This window comes from Castor canadensis, chromosome 6 (assembly GCF_047511655.1).
Source record: "Castor canadensis chromosome 6, mCasCan1.hap1v2, whole genome shotgun sequence".
Lineage (NCBI taxonomy): Eukaryota > Metazoa > Chordata > Mammalia > Rodentia > Castoridae > Castor > Castor canadensis.
The window spans coordinates 142,949,352-142,973,945 of record NC_133391.1 but is presented as its reverse complement, the minus strand read 5'-3'; the positions used below and the strand labels follow the sequence as shown (position 1 = coordinate 142,973,945).

The 24,594-nt window shown below is 37.7% G+C and overlaps 1 protein-coding gene across 1 annotated transcript in view; it reads right to left on the bottom strand.

Annotated features, from left to right (window-relative positions):
• Dab2 (DAB adaptor protein 2) overlaps positions 1 to 21,581 on the bottom strand; it is a 171,677-nt gene extending 150,096 nt beyond the window's left edge. Inside the window, exon 1 of the mRNA XM_074077557.1 lies at positions 21,306 to 21,581. The gene's annotated coding sequence lies outside the window, so the exon portion shown is untranslated. The remainder of the gene's footprint in view (positions 1 to 21,305) is intronic.
• Between the last annotated feature and the right edge of the window lie 3,013 nt (positions 21,582 to 24,594).

The following is a 24,594-nucleotide window of genomic DNA, read 5'->3' as shown; positions in this document are numbered from 1 at the left end:
TAGTGGTAATCTTTAAGGCCATTTTTGACTTATCCATGAACTCTTTCAAGCTATCAAGCCACTAAGTGTTTGGGTACATAAAAGATGGTACCATGACACCGAGGTGTCTGATTTCCTACCACTTCTCAAGGTATAGTACTCCAAGTTACTGGCAAAATATGAATGAAGGCTACAATCATTTTAAACTTTCCTGTGAAAAGATCTTTTGGAGTTTCACAGTGGACAGTTCAGTTTTGATAATTTTATATACTATAGAATGGATATTTAAAAATATGCATTCAATAAACACATAAAAGACTTGCTCTACTTTTAGCCATGTTTGAGTACTATATATACATATATATATACATATGTATATATATGTAGAGAGAGAGAGAGAGAGAGAGAGAAACCATATATATATACATATATATATGTATATATATGTGGAGAGAGGGAGAGAGAGAAACCATATGTCAGCTAGGTGTTAGTTTTTTCCCCTTGACCATATAATTCTATTTTAACCGTGAAGTAATATGGCTTAAAATATTAATTATAGAAGCCAAGCTTCTCTGAGTCATGCTGTGACCTTCCTCTGCCCCATCCCACACCATTACCTCCCACTGTTATTTTTGTGTATTTGGCATAACCAGTTTTCTTAATAAAATAGTGATTTCCTTTCCAAGATGTGAATGTATACTCTACATGAAAATATAAAAATGCTAAGGAGTGGTGTTTTATTTATCCAAGTTGCTTTGTCCAGGTATGTGTTATGTATGTGCTATTATTTGCTGATAGTTGAGTCAGTTCTTCCAGAAAAATTGCTTTTCTAATGGATCAAGAATGCCCATTAAGCTGGGTACCAGTGGCTTATATTTGAAATCTTAGCTACTTGGGAGGCTGAAATCAGCAGGATCATTGTTTGAGGCCAGCCTGGGCAAAAAGTTAATGAAATCCCCATCTCACCCAATAACTGGGCACATTGGCATATCCCTGTCATCCCAAGCTACACAGAAGGCTTAGATCAAGAGAATTGTGGTTCCAGGCTAACCTGGGGAAAGGAGTTCACAAGACCTCAGCTAAATGGAAAAAAATTGGGCATGCTTAGGGTGCACCTATCATCCCAGCAATGTAGAAAGCTTAAAATAGGATCATAGTCCAGGAGAGTCTGGGAAAAAAGAAAGGCTGTCTCTAAAATAACCAAAGCAAAAAGGGCTTGAGCTGTGATTCAAATGGTAGAGAGCCTCCCTAGCAAGAGCAAGGCTCTGAGGTCACACTCCAGTACCTCTCAAAAAAATAAAAGTCTACTAAGTAAAAAATAAATTGTATGAAGTTATGCTGTTGAGAATTTCTTTTCTTTTTTTTTTTTCTTTTGGTAGTAGAAGGACCTTTGTCTTGCTGAGGCAAACTAGCAAGAACTTTACACCTTGGGCTTAAACATTAAATACAAAAATATCCATTTAAAATGGATAGACAGGTGGGTTTAGGTTCAACCTTGAGAAAAGTTGGGATGGATTTCCTCTAGGTATGAAGTGGACGTAAGATGCCTGTTTTATCCTTTTACAGCAGAGGTTTGATCTAGAGGCAATAAGAAGCTTTAATTCTAGGTCTAAGAAATTAAAGAAGGCTGAAAAATGGAATTAGAGTATCAGACACTGGATTTCTTATTGTCTGTGTCACAATTTAAGTCATTTGCTCACTGTTGGTCACAAGACCTCAGTCTCTATTCTCTGCTATGAGTTTACTCTTTCAAAAAACAGGAAGTGACACTTAAAGTAATTGCAGATTTACAGGGACTTCCAGGCTGATCTGCTTTTTGTCGCTGTTTTCCTGTTTCAGTCTGGAGGAAGTGGCCAAGAGAGCAGAGAGAGGGTGGGGGAGCTTCTCTATTACAATGACCTGGGTAGCCTGAGCCTGGCTTTGCCTTAGTGAAAGAGTGATGAAAACACTTTAAACAGTTGCCAACAGTTTAGTAGAAAAATATTTGACATCTCACCTACATCAACAAGCAAGAGTTAAAGGTTAAATCACACGCAACTCAAGTGCTGGGAAAAAGGATATGTTTATGTCATCAACTTTCTTTGTTCTAGGACAGTCTTATGTCAACAAGGAGACACATTCCTAGTCCCTAGTTGGAGTCACCAGGACAATAGAGATTGACCTACACTATATGCACAAGTAGCAAATCTTCTAAGCATTTGTAGTTTTCTTCTAGCTTTGTGGGAGTCCTCACAGTTCATTACCTGCTTCTAAATAGCCAGGTGTTTAAAACAATGTTTTTGATGGCCTTCCTATTTCTTTATTCAGATTTTTAAGATTCTAAGTATGAAGCTTAGTGTAGAAGGATGAAAGCCTAGGAAGGGAAAGGTATTTGCATTTGTTTCCTGTATGGAGTCTGAATCTGGTGAACATTCTTTCTAAAATGCTTTGGGTAGTGGTAAAGCCAGGAAGCAGTACTCTACACAACTGGTGCTTACCTACTATAGGCTTAATGATAGAAGGATCTGTTTTGGAAAGGCATTCAATGTTTTCATAAAGACTATGATGAAATGTTGGGCAGAATTCTTGATAAAATCAAGAAAAATTTGAATTTAAATTTGATAAGAAAGGACTATATACCCAGAGAAACAATGCAAAGCTCTTGCTATGGAGGCCAAGAGGGATGTCATTGGATGTAAAACAAAAGTGGTTTAGCTGGACATCATGGTACACACCTCTAATCTCAGCACTCAGGAGGTGAGGCAGGATTGGAGTTTAAGGCCAGTTTAGGCTACATAGTCCTTATAAAAAGAAAAAAAAGTAGTATTGTATTGTAAAATGTTGATCCTTTGGTGGGCCAAGGTTCCTTTTGAGAAGCTGGTGAGAGCAGTGGAGGGCCTGCTTTCTCTGAAGTTTGCATCCTCAGAGGTCCTTGAGGACCATCCATGGAAGTCTACAGGTTCATGGGTTCCAATGAAGTATACAGACCCCTAAGTATAGGGTCTCTGCATCACAGGTAAGAACAACCCCACGCCTACTCACAGTATATTCAGACAAATGATAAACAACAGGTAAAACTAGGCATAGTCAAAAGTGCTTTACAATGTAATATTTTCTAAAAAACAAGCCTCTGGGCTCTCTCCCCTAGATTGTACTGACTGAAAAAGCCTAACTTTTTCACTCTCATACTTGCTCTGCTTCCTGTAGATTTTTTTTATAGACCCATCCATTGCTAGATTCTGTTCATATATGAATATTCTCTTAAGCTATGATGTGGGCCTGGGGATACAGCTCAGTAGTAGATTGTTTACCTAGCATGGCTCTGGGTTCGATTCCAAGCATTGCAGAAAACAAAACCAAACCAAAAAAGCTATGAAGTAATTTATTTGCTTTTTTTATTTTTGTTTTAGAAAACATGTGTTGAAGTCTATGGATGTATTTTCTTTCTGATCCCTTGTTAGAAATATGCTTAAATTATAAATGGATACATGAAACTATCATCATGGGACACCATGGCATATTTGAATCATTTAAAGAAATGAATCCTTCATCTTGATTTGAGGTTTGCCCATCATATAATCAATTTTTATGTAGAATTATAGTTAGTGTAGATATCTCAAAATAAAATTTTGACCCATTCAAAGGAATAGTTGTTTTTAGGTCTTAAAGGTCAATGCTTGTAAAAAGAAGCACATATTTATTAAACTATTTTTTTCATAATTGCCTTCCAATATAATTGGCTTCTCTTAGAATACCATAGAAATGGGAATGTAATAAAGGGAGTAAACTTGTACAAAGTACACTGTACACATGGACAGAATTATCACAATGAATCCTCCTTGTATTAAGGTATGATAACTCAAAAATATAATAAAACTGTTAAAAATATCTAAACATTACTCTAAAAAGTGACCCATAGACTTCATCAGACAAAGTCCATGCATAAAATGTTTAAGAATCCCTGTCAATGATAAAAGCGAGAGCACACAATGAAGGGGTGAGGATAGGTAAGACACCTAAAAAACTAGCTAGCATTTGTTGCCCTTAACACAGAGAAACTAAAGCAGATACCTTAAAAGCAACTGACGCCAATAGGAAAAGGGGAACAGGTACTAGAGAAAAGGTTAGATCAAAAAGAATTAACCTAGAAGGTAACACCCACGCACAGGAAATCAATGTGAGTCAATGCCCTGTATAGCTATCCTTATCTCAACCAGCAAAAACCCTTGTTCCTTCCTATTATTGCTTATACTCTCTCTACAACAAAATTAGAAATAAGGGCAAAATAGTTTCTGCTGGGTATTGAGGCGGGGGGGGGGGGGGGGGGGGGGGGGGGGGGGAGTGAGGGGGCGGAGTGGGTGGTAAGGGAGGGGGTGGGGGCAGGGGGGAGAAATGAACCAAGCCTTGTATGCACATATGAATAATAAAAGAAAAAGGAAAAAAAAAAGAATTCCTGTCAAAACATGATAGAAATAATTTTTCCTTGGTACAGTGAATTGGCATTTAAGGTTGGAGAATTTGCCAGAAATGCTGGAAGTTACCACTGGCCTTGCACAAATGGGAAGCTGTCTATGAAGGATGAAGACATCCTGTCACCACACAGACGATTCTATAAACTGGTCAGACTAGGAGCCTACCTGATCAGGCTGTTTAATATGTCTAAATCTGCCTCAAGTAAACCATTCCTATAAGGTGCTTCTCAAAGTGCTTGGGGAAGACCCAAAGTCTTTGATAAATTTATGAGGTAGTGGGTTTTTCTGCCTAGTTGCTACTAAACATTGAAAAGAGCATCAGAATTTAGATGGGGACTTTCTTTCATCATAGTATACACATAAGGCATGGTGAAGTTTTGGGGAAGGGATTCTGGCTCTTACTTACTTCTAATTATAGGCTATTTTGCCCTACCCTTCCCCATGAAAAAACCTGATGGCTTTGAGCAGGCAAATTTTTTTGGTGGGGGAAGTTGATTGATTTTTTGTTTGTTTTTGAGACAGGGTCTCCTCAGGCTTGGTACTAGAGATACTCTTGCTTCAGTGTCTCAAGTGCTGGGATTATAGGCTTTGCACCACCATGCATGGCTAAAACTGTCTTTTGTGTTTTCCCAACTATTTTTTATTGGTCTTAGCATTAAGCTTTGCAATGTTTAATAGACAATTGTTTTGTCTTTATTTTCACACTGAAAATCTTGTAACTTACTTCTTTTCTCTTGGGTTGGCTGTTTGATAGTTAAGAGTTAAGTCTGTTGACCTTCCATAGCAGGAATATAAAGTTTCATGTCATAACTTTTGTGCTTCAATTTGATGCCTAGGAGGCAACACAGTGAGTGATTAAGAACATGAGCTGTGGACAGACAACTTGGGTACAGATTTACTAATCAGCTAGACAAGTGACCTTGGATATGTTGACTTTTCAGTTTCCTTGTTAATCCTCATAGAAGCATCTGTGCTCCAATAAGAGTGTACATGCAAATCACTCAAGCAGCACTGAAGTCATAGAAAAGACAATGTGTTAGATGTTATTCCTGGCTTCATCTTGTTTTCCTAGATTGTGCTTTTTCTTTGCCTCCTGTTTTACTGTTTTTTTTGTTTGTTGAAATCTTGCTACTATAAAGAATAATATTTCTTTTTATAAACTTCCTTAGTTCCATTTGGGGTACTGATGGCAGTGTGGAGGATGGATTTGGAAGGAATGGGATTTGAAGGAAAATTATTTGATAGAATATAACAACTAAAATAGCATCAGTTGCAATGTGAAGGAAGAGAGCTATCTGAGAGATATTTGTGAGATATATTGATAGGACCTGGTGACACATTTACAGGAAAGGTAAATAATAGGAAATCTAGACTGACTCCTAGACTTCTAGTTGGGCAAATGGTGTTAGCATTAATCAAGATCAGAAAAACAGGAAGTGTCATGGAGGTGGTTGGGGGTTGTGATAAATAATGACTTAAGTTTTGAGCATGTTAGGTTTGAGGCTTTTTGTGGGATAATTTAGTGCAGTCTAGTAAACCACTAAAAATAAGTATCTGAGGCTCAGGAGAGACTGAGAAACTGTATACATTGGTTTTGGATTTAGGAAAGTTTACAGTTTTAATTCAAGCCACGGCTAGAGGCAAAATCATCCAGTGGTAAGGTAAAACCAAGGGGATTTTGAGAAATGTGCTTTAAACAAAGGCCATGACTTATTCATGTTTATATTTTTAGCACCCAGCTCAGTCCCTGGCACAGGCAAGACATTCAATAAACATTTATTTCATGACTTAGAAATGAATGAATAGCCAGGCGCTGATGGCTCATGCCTGTAATCCTTGCTTATGCAGAAGGCAGAGATCAGGAGGATCGAGGTTTGAAGAGGTTTGAAGTCAGCCCCAGGCAAATAATTCCTGAGATCCTATCTTGAAAAAAACCTATCACAAAAAAGAGCTGGTGGAGTGGCTCAAGGTGTAGGCCACTGAGTTCAAAGCCCAGTACTACACAAAAAAAGAAAAAAAAAAAAAAGAAGAAATGAATGAGTAAAAGGATAAGTTTTAAAAAAGCCTTAAGGGATACTGAGGAGCAGTTAGAAAGATGACTGATTAGGAGAGACTTCTTAGAAGATATGGAAGGAATTTTTTTTTTTTTTGGCAGTATTGGTGATTGAACTTGCTAACCAGGAACTCTACCACTTGAGCCATGCCCCCTAGCCCATTTGGCTGGTAGTTATTTTTCAGATAGGGTCTTGCTTCTTCCCAGGGTTGGTTAGGACTACAATCTTCTTAACTATGTTGCCTTATAGGTAGGATTATAGATATGTACCACCACACCTGACTGAGAGTTGAATTTTAAGAATGAGAGTATGAAACAAAAAAAGAAAAAAAAAAAAGAAAGGGAGGAGCAGTATGTGCAAGAGTGTATTCAAGAGAAAGATCTGAGTCACTGGAGCAAGGTAGATGAGGAGACAGCAGTTAAGAGTTGAGTTTATTGATGTAAGTGAAGGTCAGTCCAGCACATCTTGGAGACCTTTGTGAAAACTGGTTTTATTCTATGCACAACAGGAATCCACTGAATAGTTTCAACAAGGATAATGATGACAAAACACACTGAACAAAAGGAAAATGCTGGATTCTGTGTGAAGAAAACATTAAAGAAAGGAAAATTAGATGCGAAGAAAGTAAGGATCCTATTGCTTCAGTCTAGATGGGACATGGCAGTGTTTGTGAAGAGGCAGAGGTAGTGGAAATAGAGAGGTGTGGATGAATTCAAGTTTGTTTCAGAGTGGATTAAATGGTACTTGGTGACCTGATTTGAGTTACAGTGATTTGGTCTGGAGAGCTAGGATGAGGAAGGTGTGTCTGGTGCAACTCCTAAACCTGGGTGGACCTCAACATCATTACTAAGAGGAAACCTTGAAGACACAATGTTTTGGGTGGTGGAGAGATTGATCATGATTGACAGTGCATATGTAAAGCTTATAGATCCCAAGGAATACCCATTAGAATAGAATGAAGATTGAGTCAATAACGTGCCCCTTAGGACAGTTTGCTTGTGTTGCTTAATGCTCAGTGGGGCCCTTGACTTTGCTCTCCCTTCAGCTTCTCCCTTTTACCGGAATGGAACTTATTCCTATAAAATGCTCTTATTTTGTCAACAGGAAACTGAGGTGCTAACTTTTTAATGCTTTCTTTATTTAGAAGGACCTTTGATAGAACCCTTGTTACCTGTGTTGACTCAAATCAGCTTTAAAAAATGAGGAGTTTGAGAATATCTGTGGTCTTATTCTTGTGACATTGACATTCTTGTTGTTTCTTAGTACTGAGAGTGGTCTCAGCATTTCCTATAGTTACGATATTTTCTAGAGTTTGTTTCCATGCAATCTGAGATCAGTCATTGGATTACATGCTGTGGATACTTGTTCCACAGTGTTACACTGTGTATGTGTCTCATACCAGACATTTCCTAGAAGTTGTTAAAACATAGTGATTTTGGTAAGATTGTATTAATCTGAGGGTGCTCTTAAGATTTAGGGCATGCTTTTTTTTTTTTTTTGGTAAGTATGATTAAGTGCTAAGGCATCTAAAGTAAACTTTTAAATAAGGAAAACAGGATTAGCTATTGAGGTCCCCACCTCCCCAGGGTATAGAGCCCAAAGCATGTTCTCTCCCACTGAGCTGTATTCCTAGCTCCAGGGTAGTCATTGAAACAAAGGACACTGAGTCTCATCATTCTTTCTCACCCCCCAACAAGTTATCTTAATACAGTCTCTTGATGAACTACTCCACTTACCTCAACACTTTCATCTACCATTTAATTTCAACCCATCATCTGATATGTGAGCTTTTGAAATAGGATCCTACTTTTTATTCTCTCTTATGCCCTACTGTTTCCTATAATGCTTCCTTGGGTTCCAAATCCTTTATCAAATCCACATTTTACAACACAAATAGCAACAAAAATTGCCACAAAAATCCTATCCCCTTATTAAGGGATTAAGAATGTTAATAGGACCCAACCAATCTCATTAAATATATTTTTTGCAAATACTGTCTGGTCGACACTATTTCCACCACTGCTCCTGTTTATGTTCTGGGTTCCTAAAATACCTGACTCTACTTTGCCCTTCTCTTAAGATTAAGGCTGAGCCTTATTTCTGGGAACATTCCTAGGACAGCTCCTGAATACTTACTTGCTTCTTTATGTCATTATATTATACCTTCTTCCTTTATCTGCACAGGACTTTGTGTCTGGGTTATTCTTCTCTAAGGTTAGGGAATCCTCATGCTTTTCCACCATGCTCTCTGCAGTGCCTGGATGTGTGGCCTGAGGTCAGTAGGATCTTTATGCTCATCTATCTCTAGATTCAAGGCATTTTCCAAAGGGGCAAGAACAAAGGTCAATTCTAAAGTTCGCTTTGGGAAGCAGGAATGAAGAAGGACAGCTTTTCCCAAATACTCCAGATAGTATTCTGGGCAATAAAATGTAAGGCATTCTCTCTCTAGATTTTTTTGAGACAGGGTCTTGCTATCTTCAAACTCCTGATCCTTCTGCCTACACCTCACCAGTGTTGGATTTACAGGTGTGAGCCACCACACCCACATATGCCACAATTTTTGAGAATTTTATTTCCTAAATGTTTTTTCCTTCAGCCTTTTCACTCTCCCTAAGTGTCTATCCTTAGCCATCTAAGGCCATCTTATTCACTGAAATCACCTAACAAAACTCTTTTGTCATTCTCTAATTATTTTTCCTCTCATTTACAACACTTGATTTCCTTTTTATTTATTTGTTCCTTAAAATTCATTTTTATTCTTTCATTTGTTCTTGCTGGATCAAGATAGACTTCCACTTTTCCTTTTCCTTTCCTCCAGAGAGTTAAGCACCAAAGATACTGCCATTACTAAATAGAACACATAATACATCCCAGATATCACAAGAATATGATTTCTTTTTGTTCCTTGTACGCCCTGGCCAGTCATGTCATAACTTTTGTACATTTTTATGTTGTCCAAATATTTATCTGGAAATTGAAGGTAAGATTTCAAATAACTTTCTTTAGCGGTCTCAGGTGTGCAGTCAAATATTCTATATTACACACTAGCTTGATTTCTGTTTTTAATGGCTTTGAACTTTCAGATAATCAATGATTGTTTTGTTTGTTTGCCTTTATAGTACTACAATTAAATCTCTTGTGTCTGGTTGTCATAGCTGAAAGAAGATGTTAGCTTCCTCGCATGTTATATTGTAAACAGTACTGCCAGATGCCTGTGGAGGATGGGAGATGTTGCCATTTTGAATGGGTGCTCTTCCTAGCTATGTAATCACATCAACTAATTCTTAGATGAAGTGGTAGCTTCCTTCCTTCTGATTAAAACAAGTTCCTGGTCTTAACAGTCTTTGTCCTAATCACTTGGATACTATTTACTCAGCATTATAACAGGGATGGATAAACTCATAACAATTGCCTAAATGCGAACTCTCTCTGTTCTTGCAGTGGAGGGGGGGATGTGCTGCTTAAAATTTAGGTGAATATTTTCATGAGAAGATATTTCCCTGAATATTTTTAAGTACTTAGTTGGTTTCTCTCTATTTTGGCAGAAATTCGTCCCTGACTGGAATCAGAAAAGTCAAAACATAGCTGTGTGGTGGTTCATACCTGTAATGCCTGCATTTGGGAAGCTGAAGCAGGAGGACTGTAAATTTGTGGCCAGCCTGGGCTACATAGTGAGACTATATCTCAAAAAACAACAAAGAAAACCCAACCCTTCTCCCAACTCCTCCAAACAAACAAACAAACAAAAATAAATAAATAAAATAAAGAGAGAGTAAAACTAAACCCTTCTATCCTGAAAGATTCCAGGGTTGTAAATGAAACATTCATTAATTTGACAAATAGTCCTTTTTTGCAACAAGGTTTGAAACTGTACATATATTTCCCCAACATTTTTGTTCAATTTTCCTTAAATTTGGATATATATTGGTGCAGTTTGTAGGGGATTTTTTCTTTTTTTTTGACGGGGTTTCACTATGTAGTGTAAGTCCAAGCTGGCCTCTAACTTGTGTTCCTTCTGCCTCAGCTTCCTGAATGCTGGGATCACAGGCATGTACCAGGATGGCTTGTAGGATTTTGGCTTTCTTTAGCTGAATAGCCTGGACTGTCACTTGAAACATGAGAGGCCTGAAGGTTTCTATAGTTTGACATTCTAGAATTTGCTTTATCTTAATATGTTTTCAGGAATTGAATAAAATAATAATAGGCTCTAGATTATTACTCACCATTTTAAATAAACCAACTATGGTTTAGATACAACTGTTACCTATAATACCCACTGAAAGTAACTTGGTAGAACACTAGCCCAGCATGCACAAGCTTTTGTGTTCTATCCTCTGCACTGCAAAAATTAAAAAGCAAAATTCTATAATAACCATTTTCAGACAATGAAAACTGAGACACAAAAGTATTAAGCAGTTTACCTAAGGTAGCCAACATCCATAGGGGAGAGGGAGGGGAGCCATAATTAAAAATGGGCAACATCTTTGATTACTTTCATCTCTACTCCATAATACAATCAGAGTGATAGAAGAGATAAGATTATTTATATTTGGTGGAAATGATTGGCAGAAAGAAGGTAACTTTATCTTCCAAATTTAGTTAGTGTGTCTTCTAGAGCTGCAAAACTTATTGTTGGGGTCAGCCGTTGCATGTTAAAATTACATGTATGCCTCTTCATATCCACTTATGTCAGGGTTTTCATTCAGTATGATGCAGGTACTCCAGATAGGCATGACTCTTTTACTTTAGTGAGAATACAGAATCCAGTGGCAAGGCATTAGGGATTCCCCTGAGGAGGTGAGTATCAGAAGGGGTAAAATGAAGGGTTTCACATTAAGCCCATGTGAAAGGGTTGTGCTGATTCCAATGTAGTTGGTAATTATCCATTTAAAGTCTTTATTAAAATATTGAAGAAGTATTATTGCCTACTTGTGACTTTTTGCCATTATTTCATAGATATGAAAATGCTAACTTGGAAACTCAAGCCCTATATAGGTTATACGGTTCTTCTTAGGGTCTTATGTATTTTAAAGATAGCTTTGGTGAAGTGGCATGCTGATGTTAATGAAGCATTAGTCCAAGGAAAAGGGAAGTCCCCTATGTAAATAATGGCAAAGAAACAGGAGTAGGTATTAAGAATAGCAATCTGCCTGGGCTTTCAGTTTAAAATAAACTAAATAAATTATGCACTAAGCTAGAAACATGATTTTCCTTTACAACCTGAACAATGAAATATGTAGAATAATACTAAAAACCAGTATTTAAAAACTATCACAAGTCTTCTTTTCAATTGTCATCATTACTGTACAATATTATTTTGATATTTCCCTTAAACCAGGCCATCCTACATTCCTCCTGTGGACAGAAACCTCCAGATTATGTGAATTCCCAGAAATAATGTTGTGTTCAATGGCTTTTTAGTGATGTGTTAAATCAATACTCCTTCTCATGTCCTTACTTTTATCGTGTTAGTTGATCCCTATGTGGTAATTGTGGCATAGAGAGATTAAATAACTGTCTTGAAAGAGGGCAGCTCTACTCTAGAGCTTAGAATTGTGATCCCTATCAATCTACTCCTTTAGTTCTGCCAACTAGTTCTGGAGTACAGTTGCAAAGATCTTAGTATAAGAGTGACAAGAACAAACTCCCTTTACTCCACAGAACAAAACAAATACAAATAACACACTAAACAAGCTTGCTTGCATGTTCCAGCTAATAAATCAATTGGCTTGTAAGTCAGATGACACACCTTCCAGATAACTCCCTCTGCATTATCAATGCAAATCACAGATGAATCACTTTTTTTAGTGTTCTGAAGGGGAGGGGATACATTACAAACATGTTTGAGCAGAGGAATTTTTAAGCTAGTGTGATTATCTCATTTAATAGGAAAGAAAGAGGGAAATTAAATGTCTTGAGGACCTCTTAAAAGTATCAGTGTGCCACTAGCAACTTGCATATATGTTATTCCATTTAATATTTCCAAAAGAATGTGTGAGGTCATTTTTATTTGGCAGATGAGAAAACTGAGATTTGAGAAAGCTCACTAGCTTTCCTAAGACCACAGAAAGCACAGCCAGAATACAAACTCGATTTTCTTGGCATTCAGAATCCACATCTATCATTTTAGAGTAGCAGAAGATTGCCATGCTGGATGTTGTATATGCTTTCCAATGTTAAGGAAGATTTGCGTAATACCATGTTGGATTCAAAGATGCAGACTGTGGTCTTGGCAAAGACAAAGTCTCTTGTAGATCTATGCAAGGAAATGGATGTAGAAGACAAGTGAGGACTGAGATTTCTGGCTTGATGTCTGAGTGGATTCACTGAGGATATGGTTTGCTGGAAAAACTGATTGCAAAAGAATTTATGAACTCAATTTGGGACATGGTAAGTTTGAAGTGACATTTGAACATACCAACAGAACTGTCTAGAGAGCAGCTTGGAACAGAGCTCAGGAATGAAGTCTGGGCAGAATTTAAGAGTACTCAGTGTATAGATGGAGGTTTGAGTCTATGAGTAGGTGAGATTTCTCAGATTGTATAGGAAAGAAGAGCCAGGAGCCAAAGATAGAATTCTGAGAATTGCCAAAGGGCCAGAGCCTCAGGAGAAAGAGGCAATGTAGGAGACTGTGAAGCAATCAGTGAGCTAGGGGATATTTAGGATGGACACCTGCTTCTGAAACCAAGGCAGAAGAAACTTTCAAGTAGAAGGGAGCTGCCAATAATAAAGAGTATTCTAAATGAAAAGTTTAAAGAAACCACATGATAAAAATACAGTGTCATTGTACAGTAAAAAAGAAAAATGTTTTCTATTAATGAAATTTCTACACAATGTTCTCAAATCAAATAAACCTAATTTTTCACCATGAAAAATAAAATTATAATGAAAAGAGAAAACTTGCTAGTTGACAATTAAGCCTTTGTTCTTTACCATTTGAGATGAATCCAGTCATCTGGCAAGCTGGAGGGCTGGTCAGTCACCCTGTGTAGCTGAATCAGAGTGAATGAGAAGGAGGGACTTAGGAGATGGAGTCAGAGGGAGAACTCTGAGGAGGGAGCACAGGTTTGCAGAAGTAGGATTTCAGCTGCAATGAGAGGAAATATTAGCAGTTTTGAGCAGAGGTGAATTAAGGGTTTGATCTGAGATCTGTTTTAAAAGGATCACTCCAGATACCATGTCCAGAATAAAGTGTGGTAGGGGGTGGTGGTGGTGGTGGTGGTGGTGGAGTCAAAAGCAGGAAGATCAGTTTGGAAGATTCTGGGACCCCAAATTAAGATGATAGTGGCTTGGAGCAGGGTGGTGCTGGTACACGTAGAGATTAAGAAATCAGACAGAAGACATAGTTTGAAGTCAAAGTCCAAAGAAAGAATACTAGAATGATAATTGGAAACTTTATATATACGCAATTTATTCCCCTTAGAGACTTTTGTAAAAATTAGCTGTCAGGGGCCAAAGTAGTATGGGGATGGATTGAGAGTAGGAGAAATCATGATGAAGTTGTATGACAAGAAAAAGCTGTAGTAGAGTAAGGTAAAAGTTAAGATGGAGTAAATGTCCAGAGTGGTGCCCTTGAAAGGCAAGAGGGGAAGGGAGCTATGCCATGTGGAGGAAATGGGCCACTCGTTACTGCTCTGTACTCTGACCTGGTAGTTATAAAATTTTTCATTACTAGATATTTTTTGATTTTTTTCTTTTTTAATTATCATATTGTTGTACTGTAGTACACTGTGACATTTACAAAAATTCTTACAATAATCATAGTGAAAATCGTTACCAATTTTCTCCTTATGTTAGAAGTTGTACTTTGAATATCCATTGCTGAACAAAATACAGAATAGTGGTTTTATTATTAATTACAATAATAAGTTACATTTAAGAAAAAAAATTCATGTGAGAGGCATTTTGCTATTGTTACTCAATCTTCACACAATGCTTGGTACACGTGTAGACTAACATATCTCTGAAAACCCTGAAGATTCACACTTACAACCCACAGTTGGAAACCCTCCTTCATTCCCTGTTTCCTGACTTTATACACATTCTTTCTCCCAAGATGGCCTTTTGTCTTACACATCCTTCCAGAGTACAGTTCCTTCTCTCCAAAGTCTTCTCAATCCAAGTTAGACTTTACAAATTCTTTTGTGTCCCAATAACCGTTTATTCTTGTATTTTGAGCTCACGTTCTGTATAAGTTGTATATTCTGTAATTGAATATAAAACTTATATCTTTGGACACCCAAATACTTTAAATATATGTCCTGTGAACACATTTATAGACATCTCTTATCTCCTCTATTGACTAAGTTTATTTCAACCTGAAATTGTGTCTCGCTCATCTGTTTCCAAAAAAACAGTTGGGAAACAGTTCAGTACTGAGTAGACTGGAAGTATTTGAGAAGCTAGACTTAGCATGTAGTGCTTCAGAGAACAGAATTAGGATTAGTAAGTAGGATAAAGAATATGGTAGATTTTGTCTTAATTAAAGGAAAGACTTTATAATATTCTGAGGTTTTAAAAATGTGATAAACTATCATTTAAATAATGAGGACCAGTTAACTGAAAATGGAAGTCATTTTTCTCTCAGCTGCCATTTATGCTCTGAACAATACATGAAGTGTTTAACATAGACTCTCACTTTTAGTCTCTCAGAAAAAGGCATTTTATTAATTCCCATTATGCTTGAAGTCATTATATAGCTTTTAAGTACATAGCTTATAAGGCATCTGTGACACCTAAGTCTAGATATGTAGCTTGGATGCCTTACTGTGTAGAAGGGATTCTTACAAAAGTAGATAAGTCTCTGAGGTGAGAAAGGAGTATAAAATCTTAGAAAAATGCAAATCCTCTGCTTTTATTATAATTTAACAGGCCATTTTTCCAAAACAGAGTCAAGAGATGGGAATTTGAAAAATGAGATAAGTATTTATTTTTATTTTGTTATTTTGCTTTTGCTTTTGTGTTTTGAGACAGGGCCATGCTGTGTAACCCAGGCTGGCTTTGAACTCACAATCTTCCTGTGTTATAAACTTTTTAGATCAAGAATCAGGGTATCTGTATTCTGATGAAACAAATATCCTGTGGCACTTGGGATATTGGAAGACCTCTGCAATTGTTCAAAGGACATTCTAGGTCTTTGGGCAAAACTCAAAGACCATGTTTAAATGTTACCACAATCCCTAGCAGGTGCCTAAAGTACATTAAGTGCTTGATTAGTTTTATCTCCTTTCTCCTTCATCTTCATTGACTCCATGTATATTCTGAATGGTTTCTTGATTAAAAGTAACAAACAAAAGCATCATTTTAAGCCAAGCATGGTTGTTCACATCTGCAATCCCAGGTACCCTGGAGGCTAAGGCAGGAAGATCACAAGTTTAAAGCTAGTTTGAGCAATTTAACTCGATCCTTTCAAAATATGCTAAAAAAGGGCTAGAAACACTAGCTTATGGGTAGAACGCTTGCCTAGTATGTGGGAAACACTGAGTTCAATCCCTAGTACCATAAAAAGTCACTTGTTTAATAATATGTTATTTATGAATATAAGAAATAACACTGTATATTTATAAGATGATCTATTGGTCTAATTCTTCACAAAAGAACTCCATACTTTTGAAAATCTTTTAGTCTTGATGTCTTGCTTAAGAAAATATGCATTTAATGCATAGATGGGACTAGTTGTTGAACAAAATAATCCTATATGAACTTGCTCATATTTCAAGATGTTTGTTCTTTCAGCAAGTAATCTGACTGACATTTAGAAGCTTGGATTATCATGAGACATTACCATCCTATCCTATTGCTTCTGCTGGTGATGTTGACACTCCGCTCAGTAGAACTGAAGAGGGCTTTATTTAAATGCACATCAGCCTCACTTTCCATTGAATTATGACCTTAAAAAACCAATCTCTTCACTTCCTTTGGGGAGACATGTGACTCACTGCCTTGTCAGCAAGCTACTTTTTCCTGAATCTGAGTTATTTCCTTTCCTGCAGAGAAAAATTGCTGTTATCACTTCCCTCCCCTTTAGTAATGGCCATTGCATGTACCCTATATGCTTTTTTAAAAAGTGGATGCCTCTTCCTTTTTGCTTAGCTATACAAAAATTGTTTATCCTAAAGAAAAATGTAAGGATATTACCACATTTCATGTTTTTCTGAAAAATCTGCATTTGTAATGATTTCTGATGCAATAAGCTGCTAAAAATTTTTCTAAAAATGTCTGTTTTAAATACCCATTTCAAATATCTAAACATAAGAGAAACATGGTCTATTAATTCTAGTGTTACCCAAGTACTTCCCAATTTTCTTATGACCTTTTTAAGTGTTTATTCTACTTAATTTTCCCCCCACATTTAATGCTGGAACTAATTCTGCCTCCCTCGATATGCCATCTTGTGTTGGATTTTGAGACATTGATTCATCCTGATTTTTTTCTGTTGCTGTCTTTTGCTTGACTTGCTTTGCTAGCTCTTCTACCTCTTGCTGGTGTTTAAATGAGCTATCCATTCCTGCCTTCTTTTTACATTTTTAACTGGTGATTCTCACATGCATTCACCTAGCTTCAAGTCTCATCTATTCACACATGGTTCTCACATTTAGCTTGTACTGCTCTCCTAAATCCTAGCCCAAATGCCTCCTGAAGAGCTCCTAAATGTTCTGCATCACCTGAAACTTAATGTGCCCCTAACAGAATTCCTTTCCTCTCAGTTGGTAATTCCTATATTCCGTAGCTCGGCATTGGTGTCTTCCTAACTTCATAGGCCCAAATATGCAAGCTTAAAACTGCTGAGTTATTCTCAACTTAATTCTTCTGTGGAAGATCTCTGATCTCTGTCTTTTCCTTACCTATTGTTCTATACTTAGTTCCTGCACCTGCCAGCTCTCCTTGAGATTATCTGGAGAGTTACCTCCTAATTCTCTAGTTTCTTATCTATCCTATATTGATTTTACAATCTGATGGTTAAAATATCATTCTTTGAATGGAAAACCTTTTATTATTACCCTACTTCATACACAGAAAAATCCGAACTCCTTCACATTTGTTATAGGTCATTTTCCATCTAGACTTACTTGACTCCACACAGTCCAGCTTTCACCTCCAATCGCCAAAGACAAATGCACTAACTTCATCATAATCTTCACATCCTTTTGCCCTTGCCCATGCCATTATTATCTCCACTTGAAATGCTTTCTTCTATTTTCTTTTCACCTGCCTAATGATTAATGCTTTTCATTCTTTCTAACACCAGTTCAAATACCATCTCTTCTTTGAAATCCACCTGACTTCTCAAAATATATTCTCTCTTCCTCTCCCTCCCTCCCTCCCCCACCCTTTCTCTCTCTCTCTCTCTCTCTCTCAATCTCTCTCTTTCTCTCCTCTCCTCCCCACTGTCCTTCATTCACCACTTTGGACTAGCATTCAATGTTTGAATTATAATTTTTACTGCAGAAAACGGCATTCAGAGACCAGGGGGCATGTTTTCTTCTTCCTTGCATTACAGGGGTCTACATTATATTTGACTTGTGGCAGACATTTGATTATTTACTAAACAAATTGAATTAATGAATAATGATAAACAGTTTTAACCATGGATCAACTGATTTCAAATATCTATCCTGTATGTTTATGGTTTATTTCTTCAAAAGAAGCTTGGTTACTTTCAACCTGTAACACGCTATTAATAGAACTCCTGAGAGTGACAATCAGGACCCAAGGCAAGGATGGAGAAGTATTCAGTAACTGAACTGAGAGTCACTGGAGTTAGAGTCAAATGTTCCTAAAAGGTGATAGATTTGGCTAGCTCTTACCAGCCTCTATCCTCTACATAAACAGAATGGGCACAAGACAGAGAGAAGCAGACCTAAGGACAATTAAAATGCAGTGTGTATGTGATGATAAGCATTTCCTTCTTCTTCCATGGGGAAGAGAAATTGGGGTGCCTGATATTTCTCCAGAAAGCATCCTGAAGGGCTTTGAGAGAATCATTCACAAAATATTGTATAATACTGTTATTCAGTTGAGCATTTGCTTAGGCAAAAGACTTGTGGATTTGCCTATGCATCCGAGGGGAAGAAGAAAACTGTCTTTGGAGGAAGAAAGGATTCAGGAGGCAGTATGAACTTGCCCAGTGTAAGGTCCAAGACAGGATTTTCCTGGGTTCCAAAGGATGCTACTTAGAACATAGCTGGGCTTGTTCAGTCACCTTTCCAGGACAGTTTCCTAGTTGGAAGAGCCCATAGGATGACTGTATGATGAGTTTTGGGAGTTGAAGGGCTTAAAGAGGTTCATATAAATTTCCCAAATGCATTGCAGCTCAAAAACTCATTCCTATATTCCTCAAAGTTTGGAGGCCTGATTCACAGAAAACATAAATAGCAAGGCTACATTAGCAAAATAAACAGCAGGAATCAAGAAAGAGAGGTTTCAATAGCAGTGTATTAACATGCTGTCTTTCCTTTCCCTGTGAGAGCAGTCTCTCAGTTCAATACCCTGGATCCTACAAAGGGAATGTGAAGGAGTCATGCATATGAGACAGGCCTTCAACAAGCGTGCATGGGGTAAAATGGAGGGGAAGACTCATGTTGATATTTTGAGCTGGACATAGGTTTAATATAAACAACTGGAAATTATGAAGCTGCCATTAAGTGATTCTCTCTACTACAGAGAACTATTACTTGGTACAGTACAACTGTGAGGAATAATTTAGGATTATAAAAGCATCATATTTCTTATTGAGTTAATATTACTTAAGAAATTAAGTACTTACACAAAACTATTTAAATTCATAGAATCCCTGTAAAAACTTCAACCCCAAAAAATGTCAAAGCAAACCTTCCATTAGTGATTTATCCCTATATCAAGCAGATAGCACCACATTTACCACGTCTCTAATAAACTTTCTGGAGAACAGGGGTTGGTCATAGGTCCCACACATGCAAGGATACAGTCTTATAACCCAAAGGTATTTACAGTGTAAAAATGGAGCAAGGATCTTTTTTAGCCCCTGCTTAGCATAGAGTTTACAAGGAATACTTACCAGTTATAAGATGACTTAAGCCCTTCTGGAACCAATGAGACCCTACTGATCAGCTAGCAGGAAGTGTATTTGGAAATGGTTGATATATGTTAGTTCTTTTGTTCTTGAAAGAGGAAATGCAAAGTATTTCTTAGTGCTAAAGAATATTTAGTCATTTCTCCCAAAATTCTTCTCAGGGAAGAAGAGGCCATTCAAACTCTCTGTGTTCTCCCAACTTTTCGACTTGTACTGCGTATTTGTACATCTATCTTGCATGCTATGCGGCGTGCTTGTTGACAGTCCCTGCCTGATCTTTGTTAGCTTCAGCTTATTTTCTGAGCAATTTCTTACTTTCTCAGATCCCCTTCCTAAAATTTTTCTGAAAATATGAAGGGCTATGCTATAATGGAAATCTTTGGTCCATGAGGTATTAGCCTGTAGTGACTCTGTGGTTCATATACCTGGTCAGAGAAATTTTTGATTTTTCCTTCCTCCTTGAAAGCTGCCTCTTCTTCTCCTAAATACTCTATGTTCTGATTCACTATTTATTCCCTCTTTTCTGAGACTCAGTTTCCCTGCATTTCAGGCTTCCCTTTGACCAACTTTCCCCGAAAGCCAATGCATACTACACCATGTACCTTCTTGAAAATAATATATGTATATAAGACAATCACAGAAATATACATACAATTGTTGAATTTTAGCTCTATCTAGAAAGATCTGTACACAAGGGCTCTTCTGATGCTAGAAGGATCTAAGTAATCAGAAGTATGAGAGTATAAGAGTCGTTGATAGTTGCTTAATCCTTAATTTAGTGGGCAGTTACATTGTGTGGATATAATGTAAGACTTCAAAAACAACCCCATAAAGAGGAGCAGAGACTTTTTATAATGATAAGCTTATGTTTGGCTTTCTTAGCTTCCCCCACATCCACTTCACTTTTAAATGGGCCCAAGAAATTTGAAACCAGAATGTACTGAGCAGATAAGTAACTTTGGCAGCAGTGGTATACTTATTTGTTAAGGGTAGGCACATTTTGGTAAGGTTGTTAAAACAGCACTTCTGTATGCCCTGGAACTTCTATTTTAAATGTCATTCCCATGGGAGACTTTGGAAATGCAATATACAGCATGAGACACACTTCATTACATGGAGATCAAAGTGGTCATGAAATATTGTTAGGCTATACAGTCTTCTGGCAATTCATCCAAATATTTAAGATTTTTCTCCCCTTAAAAATGTAGCAGGAAGACTGCATGAGCATAAGAAGCATAAAAGCCAGTAGTATCTGTAAATACTTCACTCTTTAGATACTTTTTAGGAAATGAAATGTAGAGAATAATGAATGACTGGATTTCAGAAATCATAATGGCACCAGAAGAAACCACCCAGTTTCTTTATCACAACAGCACCCCCTGCTGTTTCAGAGTAAGGGCTGCAAGACTGTTTGCCCATTTCCTTTCAACTTTTCAGGGACTCTGGAAACATGGCTGGAAAACATTGTGCTCAACTGAACCATAGCCAGGAAAGTCTCAGGAGGGAATTCTTTCTTGACATAAAATTAAATCTGGCTTCAGCATATCTTAGAGGGAAAAAAAGGAAAACTTAGTGTTGATGTTTCTTGGCCTGACTTTCTTTCTATTCTTAAGGCAACATTATTTTAAAAATCTGTAACAAACCTGTCACCTGCCAAGTCAGCCTGTCTTTCAACCTCTTTCAGCTCAGATTTGTCTCTCTTGCCTTGCTCTGTCTCTTCAACTTCACTCATTTTTTTTTTTTAAAAAGATCTAATGCTTTTTAACTTACCTGTGGTACAAGCAAGTGAGGGTGTCTCTATCTCTCATGCAAGGGAACCTGGCACTAAAAATCCCACGAAGTTCCAAGCACGGTGGTAACAATGTGGTAGTGGAGCTTCTAAGCCATGGACTAAGCAGGTCTCCAGGTGATTGCTCAACAGATACACACGACTTCAGAAGTGTTTCAGGAACAGTTGACCCTAGGCAATATATATTCTGGGTCAACTGGATGCACCACTGAGTTAAGAGTGGAAAATCTGGAAGGTGGGGCTGGAGGAGGCCTTTGCCAAGCTCGGTGCTAGATGGTGCAATGAAGAGTATGTGACCTGGTGCTGCTGGTAAGAAGGTGGCAGGTTATTTATTCACCCAGAGCTTATGTTGTTACAATCATAGAGTTAAAAAAAAAAAAAAGAGAAAGTCACCTCCAACAGGGCATCAGTGCCCTGGAGGGCAGAAGGCTTCTTGCATCTCAGACATACTTGCCAAGTCAGTGCTGATTTGTGGTCATCTCTCTCTGTGTCATGACCTTATTTTCAATTCCTATCAAAAACAATAACTTGGAAACAGAGTGTGTTAATGTGAATGAAAGGGCTACAGAAATAAAACTGAGTTCCTACCCCTGCCCTGAAGAACTTGTAGGGTATAGATATGGTCCTTGTAAGTGTTTAGATGCTCAGGCTTTGGTCTCTGCTCTGAACCCACTACCCTCATTAAAATGAATTTATAAGATGATAGACTGCTCTGCTTGGTAACAAATAGTCAATCTGTTCCTTTTACAAACCATGAAACAGCATGTCACTTACTCTGCACACCCTGCCGGGAGTGGCTGATTTGAGACCCTAACATACTAGACCTGCATGATCTCGTTTAAGATCTGCTCCTAGAAAGTTTCCAGGAAACTTATATCTTTCAGTTGCCTGATAGAGAAAATTGCCTTGGGGAGTTTAAAGTATTAAATATCTAAGATATTCATTTAAGATGTAAATATTTCAGGACAATAGCATAAATAGCACTTAACAAGGAATTGCATTCTTAAAGGGAAGGGTTGACCATTTACCTAGTCAAGCCCCAAGGAAAGGAATGACCTTTGGATTGGGAGTATGACCATGCTTTGAAGAACACTCATTGAAGGGAAGGATTAGTGAGAACGAATATTGGGAAAACCAGAGCAAAGTTACCAGTGGGGAGATCTGGGCAACTTGGGGACAAAATGAGAACACTATACATTGGGGGGTTGGTCAATGATACTGAAAATTATAGGAAATTATGAGGAGACAGGTATAAGGGTAGTGTTATGGGTATTATGATTACTGTGCATTAAACATATTGAAAAGTATATAAAAATATAATACATTGTAAAACCTACAAGAAAACAATATTGTGTGTGCACTTCTAAGCCCTAAGATGTAAACAAATACCACATGGCGCCCGATACGCAAATCAGAGACCCTGGCCACTTCCTCCCCATGGGCAACCCGCATCACGCCTATCACGCCTATGGAGAGCAGCCCCGGACGAGGTGGACCAGACACTCCGCCCCCGTCAGATTCTCTGGGTGTCCTGGAGGTGTATCAAGACTGAAAACTAGACAGGACCGGTTTGGAGCCAGCCACCAAGGGACTAAGATTCGTGTCGCAAGGTGAGCACAGCCTGGGGAAGGCTGAGGCGCTATCAGGTGTTAGGTTGCAACTCCCTGCAATAAAGTGTGTGCATGAGCAACTTAGTTCCTGCCTAAGTTAATTCATTTAGCGCCTGACTGAAGGTCAGCTTTGCACCTTCACCTGCTCTCCACAGGGTAGTGACCTCCAAAGATATATTTAACTTCCCTTTGTAGTTTTCTGAGACAAAACTGAAGAATTGGCTCCTTCTTCCTCAAAATCCAGATACTTATTAAATGATTTGTTGTTCCTAGTCCTAGCAAGTGCTTTTTCTTCTCTGTGAGATCTCTGAATAAAGATAACAGAGTAAGCTATTGGAGTAGAGGGTACAATTAAGTAGTTGTTGTCATTTCTTTGACCAGGCCTATCATCATCTCCTGCCTGAGTCATGTAATATTCACCTTATTACTTCCCCATTTTAGATTCACATACATACCAAAAGACAAATTAATTGTGATGTTGACCAAAATTAAATATTGTATTTGGTCAACTAACTGGGGGGAGATTGACCTATTGCTATCAACTCTTTAACCCTCCTCTAAGATATGCTGAAGCCAGATTTAATTTTATGTCAAGAAAGAATTCCCTCCTGAGACTTTCCTGGCTATGGTTCAGTTGAGCACAATGTTTTCCAGCCATGTTTCCAGAGTCCCTGAAAAGTTGAAATGGGCAAACAGTCTTGCAGCCCTTACTCTGAAACAGCAGAGGGTGCTGTTGTGATAAAGAAACTGGGTGGTTTCTTCTGGTGCCATTATGATTTCTGAAATCCAGTCATTCATTATTCTCTACATTTCATTTAGATATTCTCAACTGACTCAAAGTCTATGTCACACATGAAATTTTTATAAACACCTTGGTTTAAAATGATTTTCTCTTTCTCTGAATTCCCACAAGCATTCAATATTTTTGTTACCTTTGACTCCATTTGTTAAAAAATAATAAGCAATGTTGTTTATTAAGCACTTACTACAAAGCAGATGCTACTTTTTACCTACTGTGTTAGTTTGGATAAACCAAAATGGGTTAAAATGGAAAAGATCTATTAGAGGTGGAGAAAAGACTGTAGAGAATTAAAGAGGGGAGAGGACGATGGCAGGAGACTTCATGCCAAAATGATGTTCAGACACCTGTAGAAGAAGGGAAAAAGGAAGGGAGAACTACACGAGTCTCCCCAAAAAGAAAAGTCCAGGACCTGATGGATTCTCTGCTGAATTCTATTAGACCTTTAAAGAAGAACTGATACCAACCCTCCTTAAACTGTTCCATGAAATAGAAAGGGAAGGAAAACTGCCTAACACATTTTATGAAGCCAGTATTACACTTATCCCAAAACCAGGCAAAGACACCTCCAAAAAGGAGAACTATAGGCCAATCTCCTTAATGAACATTGACGCAAAAATCCTCAACAAAATAATGGCAAACCAAATTCAACAACACATCAAAAAGATTATTCACCATGACCAAGTAGGCTTCATCCCAGGGAAGCAGGGGTGGTTCAACATACAAAAATCAATAAATGTAATAAACCACATTAACAGAAGCAAAGACAAAAACCACTTGATCATCTCAATAGATGCAGAAAAAGCCTTTGATAAGATCCAACACCATTTCATGATAAAAGCTCTAAGAAAGCTAGGAATA